This window comes from Sturnira hondurensis, unplaced genomic scaffold (assembly GCF_014824575.4).
Source record: "Sturnira hondurensis isolate 20B ecotype Veracruz unplaced genomic scaffold, ASM1482457v3 Scaffold0000780, whole genome shotgun sequence".
Taxonomy (NCBI): Eukaryota; Metazoa; Chordata; class Mammalia; order Chiroptera; family Phyllostomidae; genus Sturnira; species Sturnira hondurensis.
Window position 1 is genome coordinate 23,392,622 of NW_028073411.1, and position 19,384 is coordinate 23,412,005.

A 19,384-nucleotide genomic window follows, 5' to 3' on the forward strand; every position below is an offset into this window, starting at 1 on the left:
TGTGCAGCGCTGGGCCTCTGTGCCCGCCCAGTGCCGGGGCCTCGGGCATCTCCTGACCTGAATACAGGCAGCGGCCCTGCAAGGCAGGCCCCAGGATCATCCCCACACAGGGTGGACATGCAGACTGAGGCCACACAGGGCAGAGATGGACGGCCTGGCCTGATTGCCAGGTTTAGTCTCCCCAGGGCTCCCTCTTGGCCCGCAGCCTTTCCTTGGAAGGATCCTTGGAAAGAAGGAGTTTTTTCTGCAGATTTCAGAACTCACGCTGGTCAGGCAAGGCTCCGGAGGGAGGGGGCCACGGTAACAGGGAGGACCTGATGGGGAGGTGGGGTCTCAGGAAGTGCTTTCCCGCCCACTCACCCCCTCACTGCGCCCCCTGATGGCCCCAGAGGCGGGAACCCCTGTCCCAGCCACAGGCAGATCTGGCCGGGGAAGGACAGCATGGTATCACAACTCGGCCTCTGCTGTTGACTTTGTGAATGAAGCCCAATCGCCCAGCGAGGAGGGGGTGTCAGAGGGTGCTCCCCTCACCACTCCCGCTTCCGCAAGAACGCAGTTCAGTCCATGAAGGGAGGGACTGAATGACGGAGAAACTGAGGCTGAGGTTCTCTGGACGGGCAGGTAGTGCCCCATCTCCCCATGGGGGCGAGGGGTACCCCTTACTGAGTACTTTTCCCAGCTGGTCTGGCCCACATGGCCCCACGGTGACCCTGCCAGCACCCGGAGGTCCCAGATCCTGATGTCACCTGCAGGGTCACAGGCTGGCAGGGGGCAGGACCAGGATGGATGCTGGAGTCCCCATTCCAGTCTTTGGCTTCCCCCAAGGTGGGTTGTGGACTGGATTCAGGCACCCCCTGGTGGAGGCTGGGACCTTTCCCACCTCAAGCCCTGGCAGGTACTGCCCGCCTGCTGTCCCCTCCACCCCTGCGGGCTCCCAGGCCCCGGCCAGCCCTGTCCCTGAAGCTTTCTGGGCCCCCAAGCGCCTAAGGGTCAGGACCGTCCCACTGCCACCCCTTTGCAGCAGCCGGAATGCACCTTGTGGCCAGCAGTCCCTTGGCCCTGCGCCCCCGTGACCTGCACTTCCTGCTTGTCCCCCCACTTGTGACCTGCACCACGGGCTCAGAGGGAGGCCCCCCACGAGGCCCTCTGCGGGCAGGATGAACTCCAACTTTCCGTGCTGGGCGTCCAGGACCCTCCACAGTCCAGGCACAGCCTTCCGTCCCTTCCGTTTCCGCTCCATCTCTGCCCTGCTGGGCCTCCTTTCTCTCCCCCCCCCCCAGCCAGGAGACAAAGCGGAGGCTTGTTCTCCAGACTCACCGCCTGCCTCCCACTCAGGCCTTTACCCAGGCTCTGCCCCCGCCTGGCCGCCCGCCCCGCCTGCCCTCTGGTCTTCGGTTCAGTGGTTCTGATAACAGCAGGAGGCAGGGCAGCCTCAAGCTGGGGGGTGGGCTGTGGAGCAGCTAGCCCGGGTGGGCCTGTGGCTTCCGCTGGTCAGAGCTGACCGCTTGGGCTGTTCAGTGACCTGCGCCTTGGTTTCCTTCTCTGTAAAAGTGGGAATGCGGGAGAGGAAGAAACTGCACCCCCGAGGTTCTTTGAGCTGTTCAAATAACTAAACAGACGAGACAGTAGCAAGAGAAAAAAATTTGCTGTGAACATACATACGTACATACAGGAGCCTGCCTGCGGGAGAGAGCCAGAGCCCCGGGGGGCATGGCAGCCTCGGGGACAGAAGGGAACAGGGTGTGTGAGGCGCCCCGAGGCACCGTGGGGGTTCTGGTCACAGCCGGACATCGGAAGTGCGGGTGCCCCACAGTGAGTGGTTTACCTCCCTGCACAGGCCGGTCAGAAAAGGCCACCTCGGACTCTGACACGCTCTGCTTAGGAGCAGGGCCCTGCTTGCAGGTCGTGGTAATGAAGGAGAAGCGCAGACCTTCCTCTTGAACCTGCAGCTCAAGTTGCTTTTAACTAAAAACCACGCACATACCACAGAGGCATTTCTTTGGGGTGACTCGTCCTGAACCCCCACAGAATCCTGACGCCTTCCTCCCTGCGTGAGCCCAAGGCTCTGAATGTATCTGCATCTGCAAAATGCTAAGAAGGGGCCTGGCCCGAGAGCCACAGTCACCAGTTGGCCTTGCTCGCCCCATGCGGCCCTGGTGCCAGCGGGCAGCCCTTTCTCCTCCGGACAGGACTCAGCTAAGGGTGCCCTGGCCACCACCCCCTGTCTTGTGTTCAGTCTCAGGACAGGGTCTGCCCTTCCCCGTCAGACCAGGCTCTCCCGAGGCCGTGGCCCCTTCCCACACAGGCCCTACACACGGACTAACAGCCAGGCCTCGGCCTGACTGGTCCGGTCTGCACCGATGAGGCCCCATCTCGGGCTCCCCTCCCCCTGGTTGTAGAACCCAGCTTGAGCCAGACCCCTTGCAGGACAAGTTCTCACACTCGGGATCTTATCGCCTGGCCTGTCTTCACGATTTTGATGAGCTGACCTCACAGAACCCCCTGACCTCAGTTGCTTCCTCTCAGTACTTCCCCGCCCATAGGCCCCTCGGGGCCCCTTGGCGGCCAAGGCCCCCTTGTCCCTGTTGGAGTTGAGTCCAGCCCCTCCCCCGCCAACTGCTAGACATCTCCCAGCACCTCAGAGGCTGCAAACCCTGACCTGCGGTGCGGGTTGTGCCAAAACTGTCCCCACCTGTAGGTGGGACAGACTCTGCAGTCGTCACGGAGATTGGACAGGAATTCCCGAACCACACCTGGCCCTGAGGATGGTAGATTAGGGCAGCTGCCCAGACCGAAAGGTGAGTCACCGAGCTGGCAGGTGGCCGAGCTGGATTCCCCCGGACCCTACGTCAGTCTGAGTTTTAAAGGTGAATGAGTCAGGAGCATCACGGACCTTGTGAGTGCTGGGCCAGAGGTCAGTGCTGGTCGGGGGAGGGTTGGATGACTTTGCATTGACCGCTTAAAGGCCAAGAGGCCGACGGTTTGAGAACTACGCAGCCAGGAAGCCCCTTCCGACACTATCTCCTAGACGTGCTGGAAGGAAACATCCCAGACATCTTCTGAATGCACGAGTGAGCTTGTGAGGCGGTGAGGAGCGTTACCGGGGACCAGGCTGATGAGGCTCATGTCATCCCTAAGACAGCATTGCTCCTGTAGTTACACCGCACGGAATACCGATGGTTGTGAGGGCCACTCTCAGAATGGTGGTGTCTCAGCGCCTGGGAGCACCGAGCCCTCCGCCCCTGCAGCCGTGGGGGAAGTGGAGAAGTGGGCGCCGGCTGGCACTGAGCTAACCAACAGTCACCTCGAAGGGCCGTCCGACCCTCAGCCCCCCACCAGGCAGGTCTTGGGGGCAGTCCTGCCCTGGGCCGAAGCTTCCCCAGTGAAAGGTTTATCTTCTCTCCATCAAACCCCGTGCATCGAGTCTGTGCCGCTGGGTCAACACCCCTTTGAGATGAGGCTGAACACCTTCGTTTGTGACGCAAGCCCTCCCCAGGCGTCTCCTTTCTCCTTGGAATCTTTCTTCCCATCCCCCCTGACATCCAAATGCAGAGAAGAAATGGCAAAACTGTTATTTCCAGGAGCATTTGAGGTCTGGCTCCTCCGAAATGTTGTCCGGCTCAACATTTGTGAGGCTCAACATTTGAGTGCTGGCTCAAATAAACTCGTATAAATGTCCTCTACAGGTTTGGACATTTCTTATGTCAGTGCAGTGACCCCCACTATTGCCACCCCCAACTCACAGATGAAGAAACTGAGCGTGAATCTCTGGGCTGGAAGGGCAGGCATTCTGGCCCCAGAGTCCGCATTTGTTCTTAAGATTACTTGTTTATTTTTAGAGAGAGGGAAAGGGAGGGAGAGAGGGCGAGAAATATCAGCATGACCCCCACCAGGGGCCAAACCCACAACCCAGGCATGTGCCCTGAGTGGGAATCGAACTCACGACCCTTCACTTGCGAGCCAACACCGAACCAACTGAGCCGCACGGGTCAGGGCCAGCACCCGTATTCTTCCTAGTTCCACTCTACCAATGCGCTCTAAGTGGCACTGATGGGGGGCTCGGACGTTGGAAAGATTTTAGTTTCAGGTGATAGCTAATAAGCGTAGCAATCAATGCATGTAAAAAGCTATCGTTTCCGGAACTGAAGGTACGACCCTGGCTCCAGGAGACCATACACAGTGCCACCGTTGTGTCTCGGGAGGAGTGCGAACCATCCCGATGGCCTCCGAGCCAGCGTGCTCCAGGGTGGGACGTCCCCTGCCCGGGGCCCAGATGAAAAAATGCTGCGGCTTTTCCTCTGATTGACTCCCCCCTAATTCCAACCCCCTTCTCTACACTTTTCTTCCTATAAAAAGGGCGGGCCTAAAAAGGAATGTAAGACGGTCTGTCTGTGAGGGTACAGACCCACCCTCGTCTCAGATCGCCGGCATCTGAGGGAAGCGCCCACAGGGATTCAGCCCCGGTCTCTGCCCGGTGAGTGTCACGCGTGCCAGGCAGCGCCAACCTTGGCTTTTCCGGTCTCAACGCAACAGTTGCCGAAGGAAAGCCTGGACTTGAAGTACAGGTGGTGGTGACCGGGGAACTCGCGGGCTGGAAAGTTTTCAGTTTTAAAGTTACAGTTAATAATCTTTGTAACGAATGCATGTATCAAACGCTACAGTTCCAGCAACTGAACGTATGACCCACCCTGACTCCCAGAGCCTCCAGGCGTTTGACCTTTGTGCCCTGGGTAGGCGGAGGGCAGCGGACACAGACGGAGAATCCCCACCGGCTGATGAGAGGCCGCTGGGAAACTGGGACTGCAGCTATTATCGGATTAACCCTTCTCCTGAATTCCAGACCCCTCACCTACACTTTTGTTTCTCCTTATAGAAGGGGGTCAAGCTTGAAATGAAATGTAAGACGGTCCTTTAGGGCGGCAGTCCCCAATCTTTTTGGCATCACAAACCCATTTTGTGGTGGGCGGGGCAGTGAGCCTCCGTGGTCCCACTGTCCATGGGGAGGGGCCAGGGGCGGGGCTTAGGTGAGCCTCCCTCCCCTCCTGTGGACCGTGGCTGGGGAGAAGGGAGGTGGAGCTCGGGAGAGCTTTGCTCAGGGCTTGGGGTCGGGACCCCTGTTTTAGGGCATGTAACCTGCCATCTTCTCAGACGGACAGTATCTGAATGAAATGCCCATAAAGATTTAATCCCCGTCCCCGCTTATTGGGTCAGGCAGCGTGAATGCTGACTTTTCCCGAGTCTGTGGCAGCCTTGGAAGGGAGGGAGGGGGTGGTGAGACAGGTTCAAACCAGCAGTCAGAAGACAAGACCCCAGGTGTCAGACAGGCAACTGAGCCCCTCACACAGCAGAGGTTTCAGGGGGCTGCACCCCGCCATGCTGGGGAGCTGGGAGAAAGGTCTGCCCACGGACACAGATGTGGAAGGAAAGGGGCCCCATGGGAGGGGAGGCGTGCAAGGCGACCTCACACGCTCCGAGACCCCAACTAACCACACAGGATGGGCCAAAATGAGGACTTATTCACGAAAGGGGGTTCAGGGCAGCATGTCCGGGCCCAGGCTGGTGTTTTTCCCTGACAAAGGACAACCTTTACCTTCCTGGGGCCTGTCTGCTGTCTTTGTGCACCTGTGACAACACACCTGTGGAATGTCGGAGTAACTTCCCTGTTCCCCAAACCCCTGGGGCACCAGCTGAGACCACGCCCCCTGGCAGGTACTGTTACCCTATTGGCTTTGGGATGTTCGCTCTCTGGCTCCCGCCTGCAGGGGACGAGTCTGTGATTTTCCCTTCCTCTGTCCCCAGAGCTTCCCCCGCCCCTCTAGGCTGTCACCAGTGGGCCTCGCGCAGCCCCCTTGGGTCCCCTCCTCTGACTTCCCTGCAGAGGGTGCTAAACTGCCATTTTCGGGTGGGGGGGGCGGGCCTTGCTGAACCCCTTGAGATGTTGCTTCCCAGCAACAGTCCTCAGTTGGGCTCAGACAAACTCACCAAAAATTCTCTGTAGGTTTGAATGTTTTGCTACGCTGACAGAGATGAGAAGGAAAGTTGCCAGGAAAAAGCACGGAGTCCCCTGAGTCTCTGGCTGCCTTGCTGGGGGAAACCTTCCCCACCTTCTGGTGGGGAAACCTGAACAATAACATAAAAGTGGCCCCAGGCTGCGGGGGGCCCACAGGCCAGGCCTCCTAAGTGTCCTCAGGTAAAGCCAGGCTGGAAATGAACTCAGGATCCCCAGCGACGCATCACACAAGGAGTTGGGCCTCCCCAGGGAGCGGAGCAAACAGGACAGGGGTCGGCACTGACGTCCCCCAGCGCTCCAGCCGAGGAGCGACTGGAAAGAGGCTGTGAAACGAATTTGCTTGACATCATTCAAAGCCACACAAGGAAAGTAGAATAGAACGTGGTGTGTGGCCGGAAAAGGGTCCTTCAGAGAGCCACCCACCGCAAGGGCGATGTGACCATAGGTCCCAACCAGGCAGGTCCCGGTGGGGAGTCACTCCCCAGGCACAGAACGTCTTTGGTACCAGGTTTCTCTTCATCTCCAGCAAGCACAGGGTCCTGCTAACTCTCCTTCGATCGATCCTGCCTCGCTTTCTCCCACCTCCGTCCAGCACTCCTTCCCTTCCCTCCTTCATTCCGAACGCATAACAGAGGCTGCAAACTGCCATCTTGGAAGCAGTTTTCTCAGTCTATGGGGATCCTGCTTCCAGGTGTGTCCTCTATTTGGCTTGCGTGCATTTTTATAAAACTCCTCCACAGGTTGGGCTGTCCCTACATAGACAGATGCCATGAAGCCCGGTGCGGGTGGGAAGCCAGGGTTCAGGGCGTCAGCCACCATGGTACGTGCTTCCTGGGTGTCTAGGGCTGTGAGAGTGGACAGGACCTGGGAGCAGGGACCGTCTGCAGTCTCCGTGTTGACTTCCCCATCCTACCCTGGTGTACCTTGGTCTGTGTGAAAGTCCCCACTGACTCAAGTGTCTGATGTCTGGGTCACACGGGTTGCGCCTGAACAGACGCACTTCAAGGCGCATTGGAGCTTTCTGCTCCTGCTGCCTCACAGCAGCGCAGCTGGGAGGAACCACCCTCGTGAGTGGGCGCCGGAGGTGGTACGCTGTTCCCCTGTCACCCTGTAGGTCATGGCCTGTCTGCCAAGCCAGGGCCTGGAGTCCCTCCACTCGAGTCTGCACAACTCCTGCAGGCCAGCGGGCCTTTTGCTGGGAGAGGGGCGTGGCTTCCAGGGCCCTCCCTTAAAGGACTGAGGAATGAGTGCCACCCGCCTGTGTGGAGTGTCCGTGGTCCCCAAAAATTTGCAGTGGGGGAGGGCAAACACCGCTCTAGCAGTTCAACCCATTTGACTATCACAGATCGAGGCGAACTCCTTAAGGACTTTGAAGGTAACACACGAAACTTCAGGATTCTGGGGCCTCGCTGGGTCCTGTGCGCAGGCCCTCCGAGATGCCCCACCTCCTCTCCCTTGCGGTCAGGAGAGCCTGGGTGTGCTCAGACACAGGCGCTCGGGTCAAGACAGGCCACAGGGGCACAGAGGATGCTGCTCAACGCATCCCACGGGGACCCTTGATGGCGGCCCCTGGGAGGGTCATCCCTTGGATCTCATTACCAGGAAGAGCTGTGTTTTCATCTTACGGGCGTTATGAATCCAGTGAGTCATCCTCTTTCCCTCTTTGCTTTTCCTGCTAGGAAGCTCAGTCAAAAAAAATCTGTCCATACCTCACACGTGTACTGGACCTCCTAGCATGTCCTTTCTAAAGACAAATCTGGGTACGTCTTACACCAATTATAGCAATAACACAAGCACAAGCATCGCATTACAAGCGCTTTCTAACAGCCAAGCACAGGCCTGAAGGGTGTCTCTGCACAGTCAGTCAGGCTGCTTCAATATGGTCTGAGGCAGGTACCGCCGTCCCGTCGTCCAGACTGGGCCAGGGAAGCCGTGGGAGGCGAGGTGGCTGGGGAGCAGAGCAGCAGATGCAGCGCTTCCCCTGGTGGCACCCCGGGCGGGGGAGCAGCGGCAATCTGCCTCGCCCGCTTCCTGGGCCGGGAGAGGTAGGGAGCACTGAACCCGGTAGGGTTCCTCTCCGGCGGGGGGGCGAGGGGGCCTGGAGGGAACGGGCGCTTCTCCCAGGCTCTGTGGCCCCGGACACATCCAGCCCTCCTTCACTCACCTGGCTCACACACCTGCGTCATCAGGGGTCCCACGCCTTGCTGTCCCTAAGCTTGGGAGCTGCCACAGAGGATAAGCAAGGGCACTTCACACAAACCATCTGGCCCTCCTCTTCAGGCCAACACCATATGAGCAGGAGGAAGTGGCCTGGCAGCCTCAGGAAGGATGCTGGCCGACCCTGTCCCCAGGCTCTCCCCACCCTGCTGTCACTGACAGGAAGCCAGGCCCTAAGGCCCCTGGAGTTCCTCCAGCCCAGCTGCCCATTTTAGAGATGGGAAGACCAAGGCCTCACATGGGGGTGGGACACGCCGGGTCTCCCTCGAGCAGGGCTGTGATAGTGCCTGAGAAAAGCAGCAAAGGGTCCCACTGGGTGCTGGGCAGCCCCACCAGGCCCAGAGGAGGGAACTGACCACCCGGTCGTGCAGCAGGTAACTGGAAGGGCTGGGACCTGAGTCCAGCTCGGATCTGGAGCCCACACCTCACACGGTCACTCCTGCCTCTGCCAGCCAGTCATCGTGAGTACCTGCTGCAGGCAGCGTGCGTCCCCAGAGGCGTCCCGGAGCCTGGGAGGGAGTCGGGGGAGGGTGCAGGGACTTACGAAGGACGCCGACTACCTTGTGGTTGTGCAGCATCGGTGGCATGTCAAACAGGCTGGAGGGGTGACCTTGCCCAGCTTGGAGGGGAGTGGGACACAGACCAGGCAGACAAGATGGGGACTGCCTCGCAGAGTCTGACCCTGTGGTCAGCAACTCTGCACATCCTCCAGTGTAATGCCACAACAGTCCACTGGGAGGGGCTCTGGAGCGGGCAGCGCAGCCCACAAGGTCAGTCAGGGCTAAGGTGAGAGGTGACCTGAGGGCCCATTGGCCTCCCCAGCTTTGCCCCTGTGCAGCTGCTGCCCCAGAGCTGGGTGGGGAGGCTACTAGGCTGGTGCTCACACAGGCGGGGTCTCCCTCTGGGAAGGCCCTGAGCTGCGCTTGGACTGAAGCTAAGTGACAGTGGTCTGAGGGGGGCAGGAGCCAGGTCCCCAGGGAGGCAGGGGCCTGGAGGCAGGGAGCAGAGGGGGTGCTGCACAGCTGACCTCGGGGTGTGGGGGGTTTGGAGGGGCGGGTCTCAGGGAGTTCCACCCCACAGCCCCACCTCTCCATCCCAGCCTCACGGGCCCCAAGATCTGCCACCAGCAAAAGACAGAACTTGGGGATGGCCTGTGGGGATGGTGACATGGGCACATGAGATTGCGGTGATGAGAGAAAGGCCCCTGGATGTGAAATAAGAGGTGGGGTCCTTTGAGGGCCCCCCTTACCTATCCACCTGGGTGCTGAGAGGAGGCTAGGCCCATAGCTCAGGCTCTGTGACCACTGGGGAGTTGGGTGTAAATGGTCACACAAGGCTTGTTGAGCTGAAAAGCCCCAGGCCCTGTGCCCAGCCTGCCCTCCTGCACCTGCATGAATTTGGGAACCCCTGGTCTGTGGGCAAGTCAGGCTAGCTGGCCTCGGAACCAGGCCCGCTGGGGCCCCAAGACACTACACAGTCGCCCCACCCCTCGGCTCCCACCACTCACTTGCTGCGTCCTCTGAGCCTCAGCCTCCCGACCTGTGAGATGGGAAACCACACTCACAGGGCTGCTGGCCAGGGGAATAGCATGAGCTCCTGGGTGTGACCTGCTCGGGCCTCCTCGGCTTTCACTGATGCCACAGGTGGTTGTCACTGGGGAGGGTCACCGATTTCATCCACTGGGACTGTGGTGACTGGGGGTGTGCCCTCGGGCTGGGTGGGGGTCCTGGGGCGTGGTGCTCAGAGCAGAGCCTCCGAGACAGGAATCCCCGTGGGTCCACCAGCTGCCCAGGCAGCGGGGCCTGGGCAGGTCCACAGCCTACTGGGACCTGGGCCGGGGCCAGGAGCTGGCAGGTGGACACGGTGTCCTGGTTCCTGCTGTCCCCTGAGCCCTCCCCTGGGGTGCTGGGTGTGGGAGGATGGCCTTGCCCAGACGCTGGCCTGGCCCGGTCCCCGCCAAGGGCTTCTTCTCACCTCTTCCCGGCAGTTTCTGGTTCTGAGTAACCGAGGTCTGGGCCTTTCTCTGTGGCTCCCTGCGTGGGTGGCAGATAAGGTGGGGATGGGGGTAAGACATGGCTGCCTGGGAGCTGAGGCTGCCAGGAGGCCTCCCAGCCGCTGCGGCCTGCCCCTCCTGCCCTGGCTCAGCTGCAGGGGTTTCCCCAGCCTCAGCCTCGAGGGGCAGACGACAGGAAGGGGTCTCCACCGCTTTGCTGCAGGGGTGGGACAAAGGGGTGAGCACCGGGTCACAGACTCCCAGCCCACGCAGGGGGCCCAGGCCTCGGGTCCTAGGGTGCCTGCGGGGAGCAGAGGGGAGCCAGGAGCCTCACCTAGGCCTCTGGAGCAAATTTAGGTGGAACGGTGAGTGGTGCTGTCCCCAGAGGCCAGGCCAAGTTCACAGCCTCACGTTTGCCCTTCACTCTGTCTGGGGGGACTTCCCCTAAGCCTGGTCTGCTTGGCCAACCTCTACTCACCTTGCAAAACCCTGCTTAGGGTGACCTCATCCCCCAAGTCACTTCCATGGGCCCTGCCCCACCATACATGGCAGTGGCACGGTGCCCACATGGGGCCCGGCACCCACACTGGGCCCAGCGCCCACACGGGGCCCAGCGCCCACATGGGGCCCAGCGCCCACACGGGGCCCGGGCCCACTGCATTTGCGGCCTCAAGGGCAGGGCAACATGCACAGGCCATTGGCCCTTTCCCTCGTTTTCATTTAATAAGTGTTTCTTGAGAGGCTGCTATGCGCCAGACACGGAGCTGAGTCCTGGATTTGACTCTGACCTTGGCCAGGTCTGGCACCCTGGGTGCGGCCCTCAGTGTCTCTGTGGCCCTCGTGTGTGCTCTGGGAGGGACACGGGGTTTGGGGAAGGGGGGGAGTGTCCTTGTTTTACCAGTTGAAGGACAGAAGCCCGCACGGAGCACGCTCCGGGATCTACAGCACAGCTTCTGGGGCGACCCCCAGGGCACCCACCTCGCCCACCCAGCTGAAGACCCCCAGCGGGCAGGGGACCCCCACCCTCTCCTAGTGGAGCCAGGGAACGAGGATGGTGGGCCCCAGCTGGGCCTCCTTCCCTCCCCCCCACCCACTGCACATGGTGCCCACCCCAGCTCAGACCAAGGGGATGGCCTCCCGACCCCGACTGTGAGCGTGGAGTCCTTTACCCTTCACTGGGCTGGTTCTTCGCACCCTGGGGTAAAGCAGAGGTCACCTCAGTGACCTGGGGGGCGGATGCACTCCCCACAGCCTATGAGACCTCAGCATGGAGGCCTAGGGCCCTATAGCTGCTCCCTCTCGGGCGGCCCTGGCTGCGTCCACCACCCTGAGGCAGAGTCCCCCGCTCCCTTGCCTGGCCGGCTGACCTCCTTTAGGCCGCTGCTCAGGGCTCTCGTGGAACTGAGTCCCTTTCCCATACCTGTGGCTTGTCCTTTTCACAGCCCTGTCCCCAAGGTCCCTCCTGTGCTTCAGGCTTGTCCCCTGACTGGTGGTCCTGGGGCAGTACTCTGACCAGAGCGGAGCTCAAGGTGGGGGCAGGGGGACGGCGGCTCCAGGGGTGGGCTTTAGGACTAGTTCTGGGAAGGGTGTTTATTGGGTCTGTCATGTCGCTTTCTAACCTCCACTCTGCAAACGACCAAAGGCCCTGGAGGCTCGGCGATGGGTGAGGGCTGTCAGAGGGGCCAGCTGTTCCGAGCTGGGCTCTGGGGACAAACAGACCTGGATTTGAAGTGTGGCTCCATCACTTCTAGGCCTTGGCCTCGATGTCCCTATTCTGTAAAATGGGGACACAGCAGTGCCTGCCCCAAAGGGCCGGGGTAAAAGAGTCTCAAGGGCTCCTTGGTGCAAAGTCCCCCTCAACTCCGCTGGTAGGCCAGTGGGTGTGTCCTCAGGGGATGACGCTGTTTTGATCCTAAAAGGAATTCCCTTCCCGCCAGTCACTCAGGACCTGGCCCAGCCCCTCTCCCTGCGGGGTCTCTCCCTCCACTGCCTTGCCCCCTCCAGGTCTCCGGCGGCATCCCTGGCGCCCTCACACGCCTGCCTGCCTGGCAAACCCGCCCTCCAGCAAACTGGCAGCTGGCAGCCCACAGGCAGGGCCGCGCCTCCTCGGGGCTTCCATCTGCCCGTGACATGTCCATCAGCCACGGGGCTGCGTCCCATCTGCCTGCCTCCCTCACCGGTGCCCCGGCGGGCAGGCGCTGGGACGTTGGGGCAGTTGTCTCTCGGGGGTTAGCAAGAGGGTCTCAAACACACGCAAAGTCACGGGGCGAACTCTAGAACACTTGAACAATACAAACAAGTTGGATGAGGAAAGTGGCCACCATCTTGGCGCCTGTCCTTCCAGCCTTTTTTCCGTGCCAGGCGGTGGTGACACAGCCAGTGGGGACACCACTGTGCGCGACCTGCCAACACAAGCCTGCAGCCTGCCCCCCTCCCTCGAACATGGGTCTGCGGAATGGACGTGGGCCCAGGGCGGGGTCCAGGGGGTGAGTCGCTCGTGGGCACGCAGCTCCAAGACGGGGAGCTGAGGCTGAGAGGGCAGCCCTTCTGACCCCCGGGCTCTGCACCGCCCCCCACCCCAGCCTCAGCCCCAGAAATCCGAATTCCCCGCTGTCCAGCAGAACATGTAAATGTGACTGTGCCACATGGCACACTGGGCCCGATCGTCTGTGATGGTCAGGGGAGTGGAGGCCCGGCCAGGGATCCAGGTCACGTGGGGCACACCTCCCAGGCTCCCTCCTGTCTCAGCGGCAGGTCCTAAACCTGCCCCAGCCCTGAATGTCTCTACCACTCACTCATTCTCGGTTTCATTCATTGGACACCCCTGGGGTCCCACTCTGTACCAGCCCTGGGCTGGACTCTGGGACCCAGAGATGAATGGGGTGGAGCCGGGCCTTGGAGCCCCGGGCTGCAGGAAGGAGGCCTGGGAAGAGGGCATTCCAACAGGAGGTTCCAGGGCTATATCAAATACATGAGCAAAATTCCAGCATGGAGGGTATGGGAGGGGCTGCGGCCTACCCGGCCTGGGATGGACTTGGGGCAGCCAGGAAGGCTTCCTGGAAGAGGAGGGGCACCTGCTAACAGGAGCTTGGAGAAGCAATGAAAGCCCCCAAGTGAAAAAGGGAGAAAAAGTGTTCCAGGCAGAGCGATGCCAGGGGAGGCTCTGAGGGCGGAGGGGAAGGATAGGGTGGGCAGGGACAGGAGCTGCGTGAATGGGCAGGCAGTGAGGGGGGCCACAGGGCCTGGGTCCGGGACCGGGGGGTGCAGGAGACCGTAGCCACCCACAGGATTCACACCAATAGCTTGTGTGTGACCGACCGGCTCCCCCTCACAGTGAGCGTGGCTCCAGGGACCAGGTTCCTTCAGAACTCAGCGTAGTAGAAACTCCCACCTCCCACCATCAGACCCAAGGCCCCCGGGACGCCAGCTCCAGGCTCCTTCCTGGAGGGCCGATCGCGAACATGCCGGGGCCCCTGGAAACCAGACCCGTTCCAAGGCCAATCGATGGTGCCCGTCAGACGGATGGGTGGATGTGATAGAGAACAGGGACACAGGCGTGAGCCCCACTCAAGAAAGCAGCGCGTACCCCCACTTCACAAATCACAGACCGAGGCTCGGAGCGGCGGAGCAGTCTGCAGAGGCCACTTGCCGGCCCGTCATCAGTGAGCAGGCCCAGGCCCGGAACCCGGCCCTCTGGTTCCGAGGGCTCCCACCCCACGGCGAAGCACCCCCACGCCCTGGCCCGTGCACCAGAGCGTGTTTTATGAATGAGCGAACAAGAGCATCTGATAGCCTGTCATCCTGCCGCTCCGCAAGGCGGTGGGAAGAGGCCATCTGCTACTATTTTTTTTTTTTCGTAGCCGTTACTCTGGAAATCAAAACGACACACCTAAAGTCACAGCTCCACTTCGGATCAAGATGCAGAGACACCAGGCCCAGATTCAGGGCAAGAACCGAGTCTGGCATGGCAGGGACAGGCGTGAGATGAGGGCCGAACTTCCGCTCGGCCACCAGCAGCCGAGAGATGGGACATCCTGCACCCAGCTCTGAGCCCCTGTGTCCTCACCTCGAGGGAAGCGCAAAAGGACCACCTACCTTTCGGGGTGCCGTGAGGAGTCAGGAGGTGCGACCCTGCAGGGGTGGGTGCAGGGAGCTCTTGGCCCTCTGGCCTTCTCTGCCTGTGTGACCTTGGCCGAGGCCTGTGCCCTCCTGTGGGGTAAGCTCTGAAATCCTCAGCACTAACCTCACGGGAAGCCCTGGCCTCGCGGGCAGCCAAATGGCTTACACATTAGGAGGCACCCATGTGGGCAAAGGGCACAGGGTTCGAGGAGGCCGCAGGCAGGCGGGGCCTGGCTCCCCGTGACTCAGCGGAATGCGGCGGGGCTGCAGGCTGGGGCGGGGGCTGCCCCCAGCTCTGCCCCCCGCAGGGAAGCCCAGCTGCCGGAGTCTGTGATGAATCTTTTATCACTGCTCACGGAGCGGTCCCTGGGAAGGTGTCTGCAGCCTGCGAACCCAAGGAGCACCCCTTCCTGCCCAGACAGAAGGAAGTGGTGGGCGGGGTGCGTGAGGGGTGAGGTCAGGAGCCCAGGCAGCCAGCTCACTCCTGTCCCCCGGTGGCTTCCGGCCAGCTCAGGTCAGCGAACACTCGCCCGCACTCTGTGCTGGGCGCTGGGCGCTGGGCTCAGGCCTGCCCCGAGGATGGTTCCCACCTTCCTCTTCCCACGTCTAACACACACCAGCTCTCTGCCCCTTGCCCCACTCAACCGCCCCATCCTGCTGGCCCAGGGCCACTGCCACCTCCTCCAGGAAGTGTTCCCGATTCCCCTGCCCACTGTGTGCCCTTGGGCAGGACCACCACCCTCTCTGAGCCTGTTTTGAAATGGAGCTGATGGCTGTGGAAGTGGGGGACAAGATGAGATGTGTAACTGTCCTGGTGCCTCGCCCATGAGGAGACGCTCTATTTGGAAGCCCCAGAGGTCCAGAATCGGGTCAGTAAACGTGACTGGGCGTGCTGGGGGTGGGGCCTGGGAACGCATACAGCCTGGCTCTTGTGTGCAGCGGTCCACACTTTCCCTGGGGTGACAAGACCTAAACAGCAACAGTAATCACAGCTGCCAAGTTTCAAGCCCCTGCCACCTCCCAGAGACATGACATCACATCCCCTCACTTCCTCCTCCAGCAGCCCCGTGACATGGGGGTCTTACCCACCATTCACTGTGGAGCAGGGACCCTCCTGAGACTCAGAGAGGCGAAGGGGTGGGTTGGTGGGCGGGGCTGAGCAGCTGTCCTGCTGGACCTTGGGGGCGTGACCTCAGGGGTCCACACCTGCTTTTTACATCACTGTCCACGTGGTGGCGCCACAGAGTGAGGATGTGGTCCACGCCAAAGGGTGAGACACCCATAGGGCAGGATGCTGGGCGGCCGCCGCTAAGCAGGTCACCATCCCTACCTGGGAGCTAGTGGGCCTTTTCAGAACAGGGCACGTGCTCCTCATACTACAGGGAGTGAAGAAATCCTGGGCAGCCCCTGGCCCCTCCGAGCCTCAGCATGCCCATCTGTTGGCTGGCTGGGCCTTGATCCCCTCCGCGCTGGTTGGGGGCGGGGTGCATGGGACAGTGCCTGGGGGAGTCTTCACACCCGCCAGGCACGCAGTGGGTGCTTGCCTTCAAGAGGCAAACCTGGCTTTAGGGTCAGGATGAAGGACAGCAGCACTCCCAGCTGGTACAAACCGCAGACGTTTTTTCTTGAAGGTCTTTTCGGCCGGGGCCTGGGCACTGGCCACCTGGTGGGGCTAGGGCCAACTCCACGTCTGTTCCTCCTGCTCAGAGAGGCTGGGCAGCTCTCCCAAGGCCACACAGCCTCTAAATGGCACTGCAGAGGTTGATAGCAGTGGGCCTGACTCAGCTCCCCAGCATCTGCCGCTCCTCCCTGGCCCGGCTGGGGCTGCCCCTCCAGGTCTCCCTGGGAGCTACTGACAGACCGAGGCCACGGCCAAGGCCCGTGGGCGGCTCCAGTCCCGGGAGCGGGGATTCCCGCGCCAGAGACCCGGGCTCACAGGCAGACTTCAAAGCCCCATGCCACGCGGCACTCCCCAGCCAAGATTCGATTTTCAGACATAAAAGAGGGATGTGGTTAAAAGAAAAGAGGATTGCACTGTCACCGGGAAGCCACCTCATTGTCCCGCTAACTCAAGTCATTACAACAGCCCGAGGTTCTACTTCTCATCTCCCACCTCTCACCCAGGAGAGGGCCGGTCCTTCTCAGAGGGTGAACCACTGGGGGCCACCCTGGGCTGCCTGGCCCCACAGCAGCTGTGCGGCCCTGCGGCTGGACTTTGAGGACCACAGGCGCCCCCGCTTCTCCAGTAGCCTCTGTGCAGCAGCCCCTCCCACCCAGGTCTCCTGGTCTCCCTGGGGCTGCCCTGGCCACCTCGAGGCCCAAGAGACCTGCGAGTGAACGAGGTAAGCGGTGGCTTTCTCTGTCCCTCTGAGGGTGTCTCATGAGAGCTACGCTCTCCTCACAGATGTCCTGGAAGAGGGCTTCGACCACGGCCACCGACACCCAGGACCCGGGCTCCTGGGCAGGGCCTGGGCTCTCCCCTGCGTCTCCTCGCCCGGCCCCTCCTGGGTCTCTGTCCTCTTCACTCTGCCGGGAGGCTCTGGGACATACGGCTCGCCCGGCACCTGCCTGGAGCAAGAGAGCCGGCCCAGCAGCCTGGCCAGGGCTCACCGAACGCCACCCAACTCTGACCGGACAACGCCGCTTGGCCATTGCCAGGCCTTTTAGGCCGTCCATTAGAAAGAAGGAAGTCCATTAGCTAACAACGGTTTCTGCACAGATAGCTTCCCCCACCGGTGAGACATTAAGTCCATCAGGCTGTTTCCATTCCCAGAGGGTCGAAAGAGCCGGCCGCACATGCAGTGCCCGCCGCTCCGGGAGCTGGCATCCCCACCTGGGCTGTGGGCTCTTGAGGTGTTGGGCATTGTGCCCCACTACCCGGAAGAGGTGGGCAGTGTGACCCCCCGTTTTTGCATGAGGAACCGAGCCATAGAGAGCACAGTGACCTGCTCAGGGCCCTGCAGCCGGCCAGTGCAGGCCCTGGGTGCCACCCAGGTTCTGCCGGCCTCCACAGAACACCCCCCAGGGTAGCAGGGCCTTGGACTCTGGGATAAGCCCCTCTTGGGCGCCCCCCGCCGCCTGCCAGTGAGGGAGCTATATCGCCTTGTCCCCTTGTCCACGGCCACTGCCCAGGGGTGCTCACATCCCAACGTGAGTCAGAAGGAGGGGCGAGTTAGAAAATGCAAATTCCTGGTGACCCCATCAGGGGTCAGGACAGGAGCCCAGAAAGGGGCATTTTGTCAAGCCCTGTTGTTAAAGGGGACGAAGCAGGAGTCCCTGACTTGTTCCCAGGGCTCCTAGCCCACCCTCCGGGAAGGCGGGGCTGGACCCATGCAGGAGGCCTGAGGGAGCCCCTCCTCCTTCAAGGGCAGTCCAGGGGTTAGCCTCTGGGAGCCTGAGGAACTTGGGTAGAGCCACGCCATCACCAAGAGCTCACTAGTCACCTGGACAGCCCCGAGACCTCAGGGCAGCCTCTCACAGCTGCCCAGCCGAGGATGGGGGAACGGGGGCTGCGGGCAGGAAGGGGCTGGGTGGGCAGTGCTGACCACACCCTAGGGCCCCGGGGTGGCGACCCTCCTCCGGCCCTGCAAGTGCTCCCTACTTCGGCTTCATGGGAAAAAAAATCTTAGAAAGTGTCGGCCGAGCACGTGAGCAGGGTCCGGTGCAGGACCTGATTGTGCCAGGCCCAGGCCCTGACCGGGCTGAGCTCGCCAGTGCGCGTCTGTCTGGAGATGTGTGTGGGAGGTGGCGTCCCCAGGCTGGAGAGCACAGACCCTCCCCTGCTCCAGCTCTGGGGCCTGCTGCTCCAAGCCCACCCCCGCACTCCGCAGGGTCAGCCCCCTGCAGGAAGGTGGCCGAGGCCCCTGCCAGAGGCCGGAGGGGTGGGGCCCCGCGCTGAGCCAGGACACTGTTGAAGGAGGTGTCTCCCTCCCTCACCATCTTTGTTTGCTCCGTGAAAGGGGCAGTGGAAACGGGGGGTGCGCCCTGATGGGGAGCGGGCAGTGTCCGGAGGGAAGATCAGGGAACGAGGCGCTGGACAGGCGGCTGCACCGACAGGCGGAGACGCACCCACAGAGACCCAGAGAAACTCAGAGACAGGTAGGAACAGGGGGACGGGGCGGGGCGGGGGGCGAGAGAGAGGGGGGGAGATAAGATGAGCTCGGGAGGTCCCGGGAGAGACCAGGTGGGAGAGGGTGGAACCCCCGCAAGGTGGACCCCCTACCCCACCCCACCCCACCCCACCCCACCCCACCCCATGTCTCCGCATTCGGCGCGACACAAACGCGCGAGCACGCCACTCCGCCCGCGCAGCCTCAGGCCCCCGCCCTCTGCAGCGGCGCTCTTGTCGCCCTCCGCTCCCCCGGCCCCCTCCCCCGGCGGGGCCTCCGGGGCCGTCGCCCCCACTCACCTGGGTCCCCGCGCCACTGCCGCCGCCGCTGCCGCCGCGCAGAGCCGGAGCCCCGGGGCCCGAGGGCGGGGGACTTCGAGGCCCCGCCCCACCCCGCCTCCCCGCCTCCCAGGCTCGCGCAGGGTGCCCGGCGCAGCCACGGGACCCTGGGGCTGCGGGGAGATCCGCGCTAGGCGGCAAGTGGGGCCGCGGACCCACAACCACCGACCCCGGTCCGCTAGGGGCTGAACCCGCCGGAGCTGGGAGCCGGGGGCCGGAGAGCCGTCCCCCGGATCCCCCACCCCGCTGCACTGCGCAGGCTGTGGGTGGTGCCCGCCGCCGAAGGGGTCGTCCCGCTAACCCCAGTGGCCCAAATGGGCTCTCTGACCACTAACCCACTCTGCGGGGGCCTCTAACGTCCTCTGATCGCCCCCTCCCCAAGGCCCGGCCTGTGCAGTGTGCTGGGAGCCGGGAGGAAAAATCGGCAGTCAGTTACAGTCCCTGGTGTGGACTTAGGAGACAGAGGCAGCAAACACACGCACCTAGCATCTAAATAGCCCAAGGCTAAGGTTAGACCTCACCAAGGGCACCGCAGGCATGGGTTAGAAATTCGAATTCTTGGGCCCCACCCAGACCTTACAGAATCTGGGTTTCAACA

General features: G+C 62.1%; 1 protein-coding gene across 2 annotated transcripts in view; it reads right to left on the reverse strand.

Annotated features, from left to right (window-relative positions):
- PRR5 (proline rich 5) overlaps nucleotides 1-18,817 on the reverse strand; it is a 47,089-nt gene extending 28,272 nt beyond the window's left edge. The window contains exon 1 of one of the 2 annotated variants that reach the window (XM_037049719.1): nucleotides 18,748-18,817. The gene's annotated coding sequence lies outside the window, so the exon portion shown is untranslated. Of the gene's footprint in view, nucleotides 1-14,315; nucleotides 14,453-18,747 lie in introns of those variants that run through there. The other variant, XM_037049728.1, reaches the window with a different exon arrangement.
- Between the last annotated feature and the right edge of the window lie 567 nt (nucleotides 18,818-19,384).